The sequence below is a fragment of the Micropterus salmoides genome, unplaced genomic scaffold, assembly GCF_014851395.1.
Source record: "Micropterus salmoides isolate LMB-PRFRI ecotype aquatic unplaced genomic scaffold, ASM1485139v1 Ms_hic_scaffold_6, whole genome shotgun sequence".
Lineage (NCBI taxonomy): Eukaryota > Metazoa > Chordata > Actinopteri > Centrarchiformes > Centrarchidae > Micropterus > Micropterus salmoides.
This window is the reverse complement of record NW_024044348.1, coordinates 38,041,129-38,051,270: the sequence shown is the minus strand read 5'-3', so window position 1 is coordinate 38,051,270 and position 10,142 is coordinate 38,041,129.

Here is a 10,142-nt window from a genome sequence, read left to right as displayed (position 1 = left end):
GCTTTGGTCAAAACCGTAATTACCAAGAAGACGTTTTATATAGTTTTCTGCCCCCTTATACTTAGTCTGATTTTCTGGTGCCAGCTGATGATGTTGGTACTGTCACTTTGGTTAAATTGGTGTAACATCTGTGTGGACAGAAAGGTTGTAATATCACTTATACAACCAGCTGAGGCATGGGAGAGTGACCTGTGGAAGTGGCCTCAGACAGCAGTAACAAACTAAGTTAGCTTAGCATTAGCTAAGTGACTCTGAGGCTCTGACTATATGTCTGCCCTGAGATTAACAAGGTAGTGTTCTAACTGGGCTCTGTTACTGTGGAAGTGCTAACCAGTGTAGCATACCTACTTTACTTTTTAATACAAATTATGAATATTAATATTCGAAATATTAATTCATAAATCCTCATTAAGGGCACAACCTAAAGATTTGCTGTCCGCCTAAGGCTATAGGAACTTCAAGTATAGCTGAATAATTATACAATTATTTCCTAGTGATCAGTTACTAGTAATTGTTTAATTATCTTGAATCAGTGTAATCAGTCAGTCAATGTCATATCGAAGGCGTAAATATACGTTTAAATATACATCAAAGAAATAAACAATGACTAAACAGACAGAATGTAAACAATGAGAATGATGTGTTCAAGGTAAAAATTTGATTCATAAGGAGCAAGCGTACGTTATGATAATAACTAGGTTAAATTTGGCGGATTAATTTGGACATCAACTCAACCACAGAATGCCGTTGGTTCCTTACTGCTTACCTTAAATGTCATAAACAGTTATACCGTTCTTAGTTTTAAGCATTTGATAAAAAGGAAAGGAAACAGTTACTTAATCGTTGTAATGATTAGAATGGTTACCAGTTAAACACATTTTCAGGATTTCAGAATGAAAGAGACATGAAAGAGACATAACTCAATATTTTCTGGATAATATTGGCTGTTACACATTCTTACTTAGAGAATATAAGCAAGTTACACGAACATGGCATCAGATTACGAGCAAATAAGTACAGAGTGATACGTTAGACAGCAGGAGCGGCATTTCAGAAGATGGCATGTAATACTTAATTTGTCCTCTTGGGCTCTGGTTCCATGAGGAGACTGAAGATAACTGATTATTTCTTTAAAACAATCACTTGCTCAGGAGTTGGGGAAATAAGTTATTTAACATTAAATTTGAGCTGGAAAATTAATCAAGTAGCAGAGGATAACATTTCTTTATCATATCATTTCTAAAGAAAGTGTCAAAGTGTTGGGAATAAAGCATTAGTATAAACATCAAACAGACAGTCAGGATTGAAAGGAGCATCAGAGGAATGGGTTAAGAGCACTGAAAATTAACTTCCTTGCAGATTTTTCTTTTCAACAACAGCAACATGGTAATATAACTCCTCAAATGGAGGTGGAGAGACCTTGTCTCATACATGTCTTTAAGTAACTTAAAGATTCTTTAATTAAATAAGGTAATAGGCAAGTTATAAGGAGACAATATTCATTTGTCCACACAAAGGAATTCGGGGCAGCGTCCTTCTCTGGTGTCTGTCTTTCTTATCAGTTTCGCATATCTGTGTGAGAAGGAGGGGGCCGGTTAAGAGTCCGTGTTAATGGCTCTTTGGTGGGGTATAGAACCAGGACTGAAAGAAAGGGGTTCTTTGATTTTTGGAGTAATTAAAAAGGGGGGGGGGCACGGTTGCCATGGTTACCCTGCCATTCGGCTCATCCTGGGGAGCGTCGGGGTGACACCTATGATACCTTATGGTCAGGGTGTCTCTCAGAATACACAGTTTGTAGTCTTTATGTCTGTTTGAGCTTGTGCAGGTGTATTTCTACACCCCAAAGCTGAGCCTGTGCAGGTCACAAAGGCCAAATCTTGGGAGGAGGCCCCCCTTGGGTAAAATAACCAATCTCACCTTTCTCTCAGGGGACACAAAGTGAGATATTCTTCCCTTTTGGCATAAAATAATTAAATCACACTGGTTGATCCACTACACCAGCCTCAGACCTTTTCAGATTGTTCATCGCTTCACCGTCAGTAGCAACAGAATCGTGAAATCCACGACCCATCAAAAATAGTCAGCAAACGCTAGCTACATTCCCTCCTTTCGATAATGCAGGACGAACACAACAGCGAGTGTGCAGGAGCTGCTGATAACTCAGCAACATCATAATCGGAATCAGTGCTAATGATAGCAAGCTGAACTACTGGAACCAGCTTCCACAGTGTGAGTGAAATACAAACTTAACAGCTGGTTGTTCAAACAAATGATGAATGTCTTAAAGAGACAGACGTCTAGAATCTTTAACAACTGTTTAACAACTGCTTGGAATCTTACACAGAAACATTCTGAAGTATCTGAAACAGGCACCCAATGAGACCAATGTTATATTTAATAAAATAAAAGTTATGAGGAGATCATTATTGACCTCTAATAAAACATGCAGCATAGTTTAGGGATGTGGTGAAGAGGGAAAGGAGAGGGAGATATATTTCTGCCATTATTTCCCCGGAGCAATAATAACCACTTTTTTAATCTCTCCCTCTCTCAGTTCCACACAGTAACCTACTCTGCCACAGACACATTAGCGCAACCAGCTTAATCAAATTGTGATAAGGCCTTCACTGATAACAGGCATTTCAGTTTAATAGATGTCTCTCTTCCTGTTGCGGTGGTATTAAATCATCTGAAGGCAGTGTCTAATGTGCTGTCCTGTCTTTACAGCGTGAAAGATGTTTTCCATGTCTTTTCATATTCTAATGTTTCTTTACACACATTTACATAGCATATGTAACTGTGTCTTATCAGTTCAAACACCTGCTTTAAAACAAGATGGGTCATGAAGAAAAGCTAGAAAGGAGTTCACCTCTCAGTAGATGATGTACAGCATAGCACTAAAGGCAAAACAGAAATCAAATGTAGCTGCCATTTGTGTGATTTTTCTCAGGGTAGTGGTGAACTTTCACAAAACACCTAAATAATCTCACCTCAAGGTCCATCTGGTAGCATTGTGGGGGTTTTAATTATTTGACATGATCTTCCTCAGCGGATGGAGTTGGCACTGTTGTCATGAAATAGGAGATGTTCAATGTTCCATTATTCAGTTGAAGATAACTTTGGGTCTTTTTCACTGGGCTTCAATTGTTTGGACTTTTTTTTGACAAGATATATTTTAACAACCCTCGCAGAGAGTGAACATAATTGTAAGTCTATTGCCTGTAATCACAGCAACAGAACATTTTATTTCAGTGCTTCTGTTTGTGTCTAACCTCACACATTATTGATTGTCACTGTGACACCTGGCCACAGTATTCAAGGACAAGTGCATATTTTGAAGAGAAGGCAGGCAGGGAGCTCTAACAGAAGACCCTCGGTGGGACATTCAGTGGTTTTCACTTTAAGTGGGTGGTTGTTGCAAATTGCAGTGCCTGTTCAGCAGTACTTTGACAGATGAGTTGCAGTGCCTCTTTACAGGGTGATGGCATGGCGTGTGTGCCAAGTGTTGAGCCTTAAGCTAGGAGCCTAGACCTGTGTGTAGTGGTTTTCACAACTGGCGGGACGTGGCAGTGTCATCCTTTGTGTGTAACTTCCATCCTTTTTTATGAATTGTGTCTAGAGTGTTAACCATTTAATAAAGATTGCCCCTTTGTTTTGTGCACTACTGTGTACCAGTTTTCCCCTGTTAGATAAGATTCAAATCCACGTTTATTATACTATTAATACCAATGACTAAAAAGGCTAGTGTGAGCCATGTCTGCTGTCAGTCACCTCGCTCATCTCTGGAACCTCTTCTATCCAGACATCCAGACCTACTACTGTAGTCCAATCAAAGAGGAATGAGTCCATTACATGTGGTGTAATCCATCTCACAAAGAGAGTCCATCTCAGAACCATTGTTGGTCATTATAGGGAAGGTTATGAATGATTCAGATTTCACTGGACAAGCTTCAGTTCAGCTGGAGAGGTTAGTGGGGATATTTTTTACTCCTACACCAGGACTGATCATATTTTTATTTTTCTATGTTGCTGGTCAATGGTGAACTACCACTGCTATGTCTAATTTATAATTGAATTATGTATGATATGGAGCAATGTAGAATAATTGCAATAACCTGCCAGCGTACTTCATCCTCCTTTGAGGTTCCAGAGTCTTCAGATCAGAAGACAGAGCTCCACCAAATGACTGGGATCAGTGATTTGAATGAAATCCCCTAAGTGTGAGTGAATGTTCTCCTGTGCGTGCTTGGCTATAATTAGCAGAGTGCAGCGCTTCTGCAGAGACGTGTTATCAGGGCTGCATTCAGCTGTGTTGGTGCCCTCGCTCCCCAGGAGCCCGGCCGCACTTACAGAGGTGAAGGAACCCCAGCTGAAGGATTGATAGGATAATGGAGCTCAATCTCTCACTTGGCCAGTCTCAGCAGGGGTCTGAAAAGTCCATTTTGAATTGCTGCATAGAGCCCATTAACTCGGCACCACTTTTGACAGCTTAATATGGATCTGAACTGGCCTCCAGGCCTGTTTTGGATGACTACTAATCAGCTTATTTCTTCCGGATCCCGATCCTAACCAGCCACTGCAAGAGTCTTTGCCTTTGATACTGGTGTACAATGTAGAAATAGACCAACCTATTTTTCCTACTATACTTTCATGGTTTGGTAAAGGGCATACAATGTCCAAATGATGGTGTTTTGTTTTTGTAGCTCTGGTCATTTTTACTACCTGTTCTGATCACACTGGACTCACCGAAGTAGCTGCTGAGATCTCCTTGCAAGGTTGCTAAAATAGCTCCAGTATAAACAAGAGCATTGAGAGGATCAGTGGAAACAGGCTGACAGACTTAATGTGGTGTAACAAACAGTAGTTTTCCTCTAAAGCTGGTCAGGAATGTTGATGGTGTTCTTTATATCTGATGATACATGTGCCGCATGTCTTTTTGGTGTCTGGATATTCTATTGATCTAGTTTGTTTGTGTCTGGTAATGGTCTTGTAAATGGTCCTGTATGTATGAACTATTAATCTGTCTTCTTCGCTGGCTGGGGCTAGTGTGTTAAATCAGGGACAGGGAGGAAGATTCTATCACAAACTGCATGTTTTAATATTATGGGAAAAGAAAGACAGAAAAGAGAGTAACCCCTGCATGGAGTCACTTCAAATGGATCTATACTGAGAGTTGTAGGTAAACTACTATTTATTTCTGCTTCATCTTTGTGATTTTTGTCTCTTTCACTGTGATTTGACTCCATGCCTGTGTTACGGCTGTCTGATCACACTGCAGTTTGGTTGTTCTGGCTGATAGATTTCACCGCCTACACAACAGCCTTCTGTGGACGCTCGGCTCTGTAGGTATGAACAGCCTTCTGCTGATCTGATGGCAGCATGAACACATGGTATGAGCATTTGCATATTTGCATATGCTTGAGTGTGTGTTATCTCCCTGAGGCTTTGCACAGATTTCCAGCAGCTTGTTCTCTGTCTGTGTTATCTCTCATCGGCCAGTCTGTTCTCTGTGTCAGCTTCACTTCGCCACAAAGAAAAAAAGCTACATGTTCTCACTGACAAATGTAAAACATATCTGGGGGTATCTCCAGTTCTAATGGTGCCAGTGTAGCAGTGTTACTGCTGGATAATACTAAGGAAACTCTGGACATCAACCCATTTTTGGGCCAGTGTTGATCTTTGCAGTGTGGTTTAGCAGCCCTGGTCGTACTCCACAGATAAAGCGAGAATTGCTTACCTGATGGGTGTGCTCTGAGGAGAAGCTCTGGAGTGGCCATCGGCTGTATGAGAGAGGCAGTCCCCGATCACCTCTTCATTCTCTGCTTCCACCACCGAAATGCGCAAGGTATTTGATCATCCTGTTCGTAGTAAATTTGCCCTTTATGAGACTTTTCTCCCTTCACCAGGGTTTACAAAATGTGGGGAAGTATGCCATTGAGTTTTGCTCCCTCTCAGTGGAAAGTGGGTGAAACGAACAGTCTCTGCAAGCTGTTTTTTCAAATTGTCTGAGTGAGTTAATTAAAGATGGACTGGTTTCTTACCCTGACTCCACTAACTTTAATTAATTAATCTCCCATGCAGAGAAACCGCCTCTGTGAGCAAAGGAGAGAGAGGCGGCACTGTGTGGGCAGTGACATCACGCCTCAACGGACTAAACTCTCTCCTGGGCCGTTTAGCTCTTCTTAGCCATGTGACAGGAACACTTCACAGGGTCCGGTGAGGCAAGAGGTTTCTCCTGGGGTCGAACCTATGCAGCTGGGCCAATTGTACCTGGACACAGAGGAAAGTCAACGCTGCATCTACACCGACAGCTGTCTCTACTGTGGCTTAATCGTCCAACAAACGAGCAGGCTCGTTAGGTAATGGCTGAATCCTTACGAGCCTTGCCTTTATGCCCTTGTCTCCCCCTTCTCAAACTAGCTCCATGCAACTATCTCCTGCTTTGCAACGGATACACTCTAGAAACCTCACCTGCCGTCAGTGGAGGCAGACGGAAAGTCTTTTGTTTCTGCCTGTTTGTGCCCAGAATAAGGGATCCAACCAGTCCAGTTCTGGTCTTCTGTGCCCTCTGCCCTTACTCCACTACCCCTTGTCACATCTGACCAGTGACACTTTGTCACTGGTCTGCCTTCCTCTGACGGTAATCCTGGTTTCCCAGGCCATTTTCCATCCGTCCACTAGATGCCCTCGGATTTTCCCTCCTTTCCAGATCACCTTCTAACAATTCACCTTTTATTAAAAGTGAGATATACAGTATATTTGTTTATAATATACAGTCATAACCTAATTTTTTAATAAGTGAACCATTAAGTCCATGGACTTAAAGTAATTTGCGATGTCTCCAAACAACCCCTCTACACACACTTTCACTCCACTCATGTGTTTTTGAATGCAATCTTCTATGGAGCGAGATTGACATTTCTGAATGGGGCCCGGAGGTGGACATGCAGTGAATATGCAGGATCTCCATATACGTTCATTGGATGGCCAGCAGTGGACATGCAGTGAATATGCAGGATCTCCATATACGTTCATTGGATGGCCAGCAGTGGACATGTGTAGATGATTAATACTCAATTATATATCATTGATATATCCATCCATCCATCCATCCATTGTCAACCGCATATCCTGCGTACAGGGTCGCGGGGGGGCTGGAGCCAATCCCAGCTGACATCGGGCGCAAGGCGGGGTACACCCTAGACAGGTCGCCAGTCCATCGCAGATCGTTGATATATAATTAAATTTATTTGTATTAGTACTATTTACACATTAAGGAGTTTATCTTTTTCAGATCAACTCAATATTTTTGTTTAAGTATGTGTTATAGTTAATAGTTAATTCTGTACTGTTTTCTATTTGAATCTACTCATATTAAATGGATAACTATTAAGGGTCTCATTTAATTAATATTTACTCAATACCAAACATTGTGAAATTTAATTAATAATATTGCTTGTAATCTGTTGCCTCATTTTTAATGAGTAGATATGGTGTATCTTTTCTTACAGTGCACAACCATCACCGAGTGTGTGCCTAAACCTAAGATATTGAGTATATGCATGTCAACCAGTTAACCCTACAGCTGCGCACATCGGCCGTGACAGGGTTACCTCCTTTGTGTTGATGCGCATTACCACCACCACTCCACTAGATGGCGCTGTCACAAAAGAACTACAGTCCTAGAACTGCGGTCCCAGGATTGCGGGGGTCATACACTGGCAGAACAGCCGCCAGGGGCAAATCGGGGTTCAGTATCTTGCCCAAGGACACTTTGACACGCAACCAGTGGTTGCCAGGGATCGAATCCCCGACCTTCCGATTAACAGCCAACCCGCTCTACCTCCTGAGCCACAGCCGCCCCAATCTAGTTTCAATCAATTTAATCATAGTAAAAGCACAGAAAGCAAGCACCAATCACCAAATCATCAAAATCTATATGTCTGCGAAATCCGGCAGGCAAAACACTCTTATTTTGAAATGCTTCCTGTGGTAGATGTTAAGTGCAGCCATCAAGACGAGGAACGGAAGCGGGCCACAGAGAGCTGTGAAGAATGTAGTAGAATCACAAAATAGACATATTAAAAACAAATCATTAACGTGGGGCAGGCTGCACGCACCACTGCTGAAACACTTCTGAGAGGCTTCCAGTGGACAGTGACAGCGTAAATAAACCACTGTGCACACGCAGCCTGTACCCCCCAGAATTCCCATGATGCATCAATTTACCATTTGTATGACATACAAATGTTACTTTACGATTTATGTTTATTAAAACGTGTCTCATTAGAACATAGTGTTTTTGTTGGTAATTGTCATTCTTGTGGTGGTTCACCATTGAAACCAGGAGTAGGGACTGTTTCATTTGATGAGAGCTGCTGAATTTTAACAGTGTAGCGCAACTACATGCAGTGTGCTACACCTTATGAATCACGGTGTCAAACTCATTTTCACCAAGGGCCACAAGAGCATTATGGTTAAGGACATTTAACCCATCAGATGCAAAAATATAAGCAAGCACATTTCTCGGTTATTATAACGGAAATTGATGGATTTATCAGGATTAGAAACCCATAATACTCCATCAATCTTTGTTATGTACTTTTCATGTACATAACAAAGACAAATATCATCAAACTATTACATTAACTTTTCACTTTTTCACAGACGGGAGGGGCAGAACTAATAATAAAACAACAGATGTGGCATTCGATAAAACAAACGGCTTGCAGAGGGCATACATCCAATTAATGAGTGGAAAAATGCCAACGTATATTGTAGCCTACTCCTTCATCACGGACACTGCCTCAAAACACAAAAGCCTAGCCTACCGGTTTCTCTCCTTGAAGCACAAACGTGTTCACTTTCCTTTCCTGCCGGATTCAGCCCGCGGGCCTTGAGTTTGACAATGTGATGTAGGGGCTCCCTTCCCAGTCGGGGCCCTAGGTTGGCTGACCCCATGTACCCACACTACCTCTGCTGATGTGTGGCACCCACCTGGGTGATGCATCTCCTGCAGCACATTACATTGGGATCTTATTATTAGAACCAGAGGAAAAACTGCTGGAGGATTTTATAAGACTTATTATATGATATTTGTATCCCACAGAAAACAATCCACAAATGTGTACTGTGATGCGCAAATATATCACTATCTACAAATTTGTATTTTTACATTTGTTATGTGTAAAATCATATCCACAAAAATACAGAGTGACTTCTACACACAAAACAGTTTTTGCGCATTTGCAGATTGTTTTCTCTCAGTTAGTGGGTCATGTTACATTTGTAATTTCCTTTTTATGTATTTTTGTGGAATTTTGTCCAATGTGTACTGTGAAGATTTGTAAAAAAAAAAAAAAAACAACATAAAAAGGTAGTCAGAAATGTAACGTGACCTGCAAATTGACAGGATATGATCCGCAAAAAATAGACCCACGAATGCGTAAATAACACTTCGTATGTGAAATTAAAATATGTGCGTACAGAGTTAATTGTACATATTTGTAAATTGCACTGTATTTTTGTGATATGATTTTACACAACACAAATACATGTTTTTGGTTGTGTGATATTTGTATATATATATATGTAATTTTTTTTACAGATCTCCACAGAACACATTGGACAAAATTACAAATTTAACATGACCCACAAATTCACAATCTGCAAATACAGACCCAACTGCCTAGATTCAGCCATTCAGCAGTAGCAGGCTTTACATTGGTATGGCTGCTGACATAAAAGCCAACTTAACATATGTTGTTGGTTACTGGGACTGGTCCCTGCCCAAATCCTTGCATTATGTCGTTGTGACAGCTAGGGTAAATCAGTCTGTGAGCATTTCTGTGCCAGCCACCACTAAATGGTCTCTAGTTATTTTTTCATTTTCTATGAACCTTTATTATTACTACAATTGTTTTTGTTCACTCATAGAGCTGAGTCCATTCCATGGACTTGATGCTGCAACGAGAGTGTGATGGATTTATTTGATGGATGATCTTCTGGATTTCTTGTATCTTAATGTTACCAGGGACTTTGTTGGTGTATTTTTCCATCCCTTTCGTCACCAGACAAAGAGTACCTATTATCACTGGGATTGTTGTGGTTTTCATCCCACACATTATTTCAATTTCTATCTC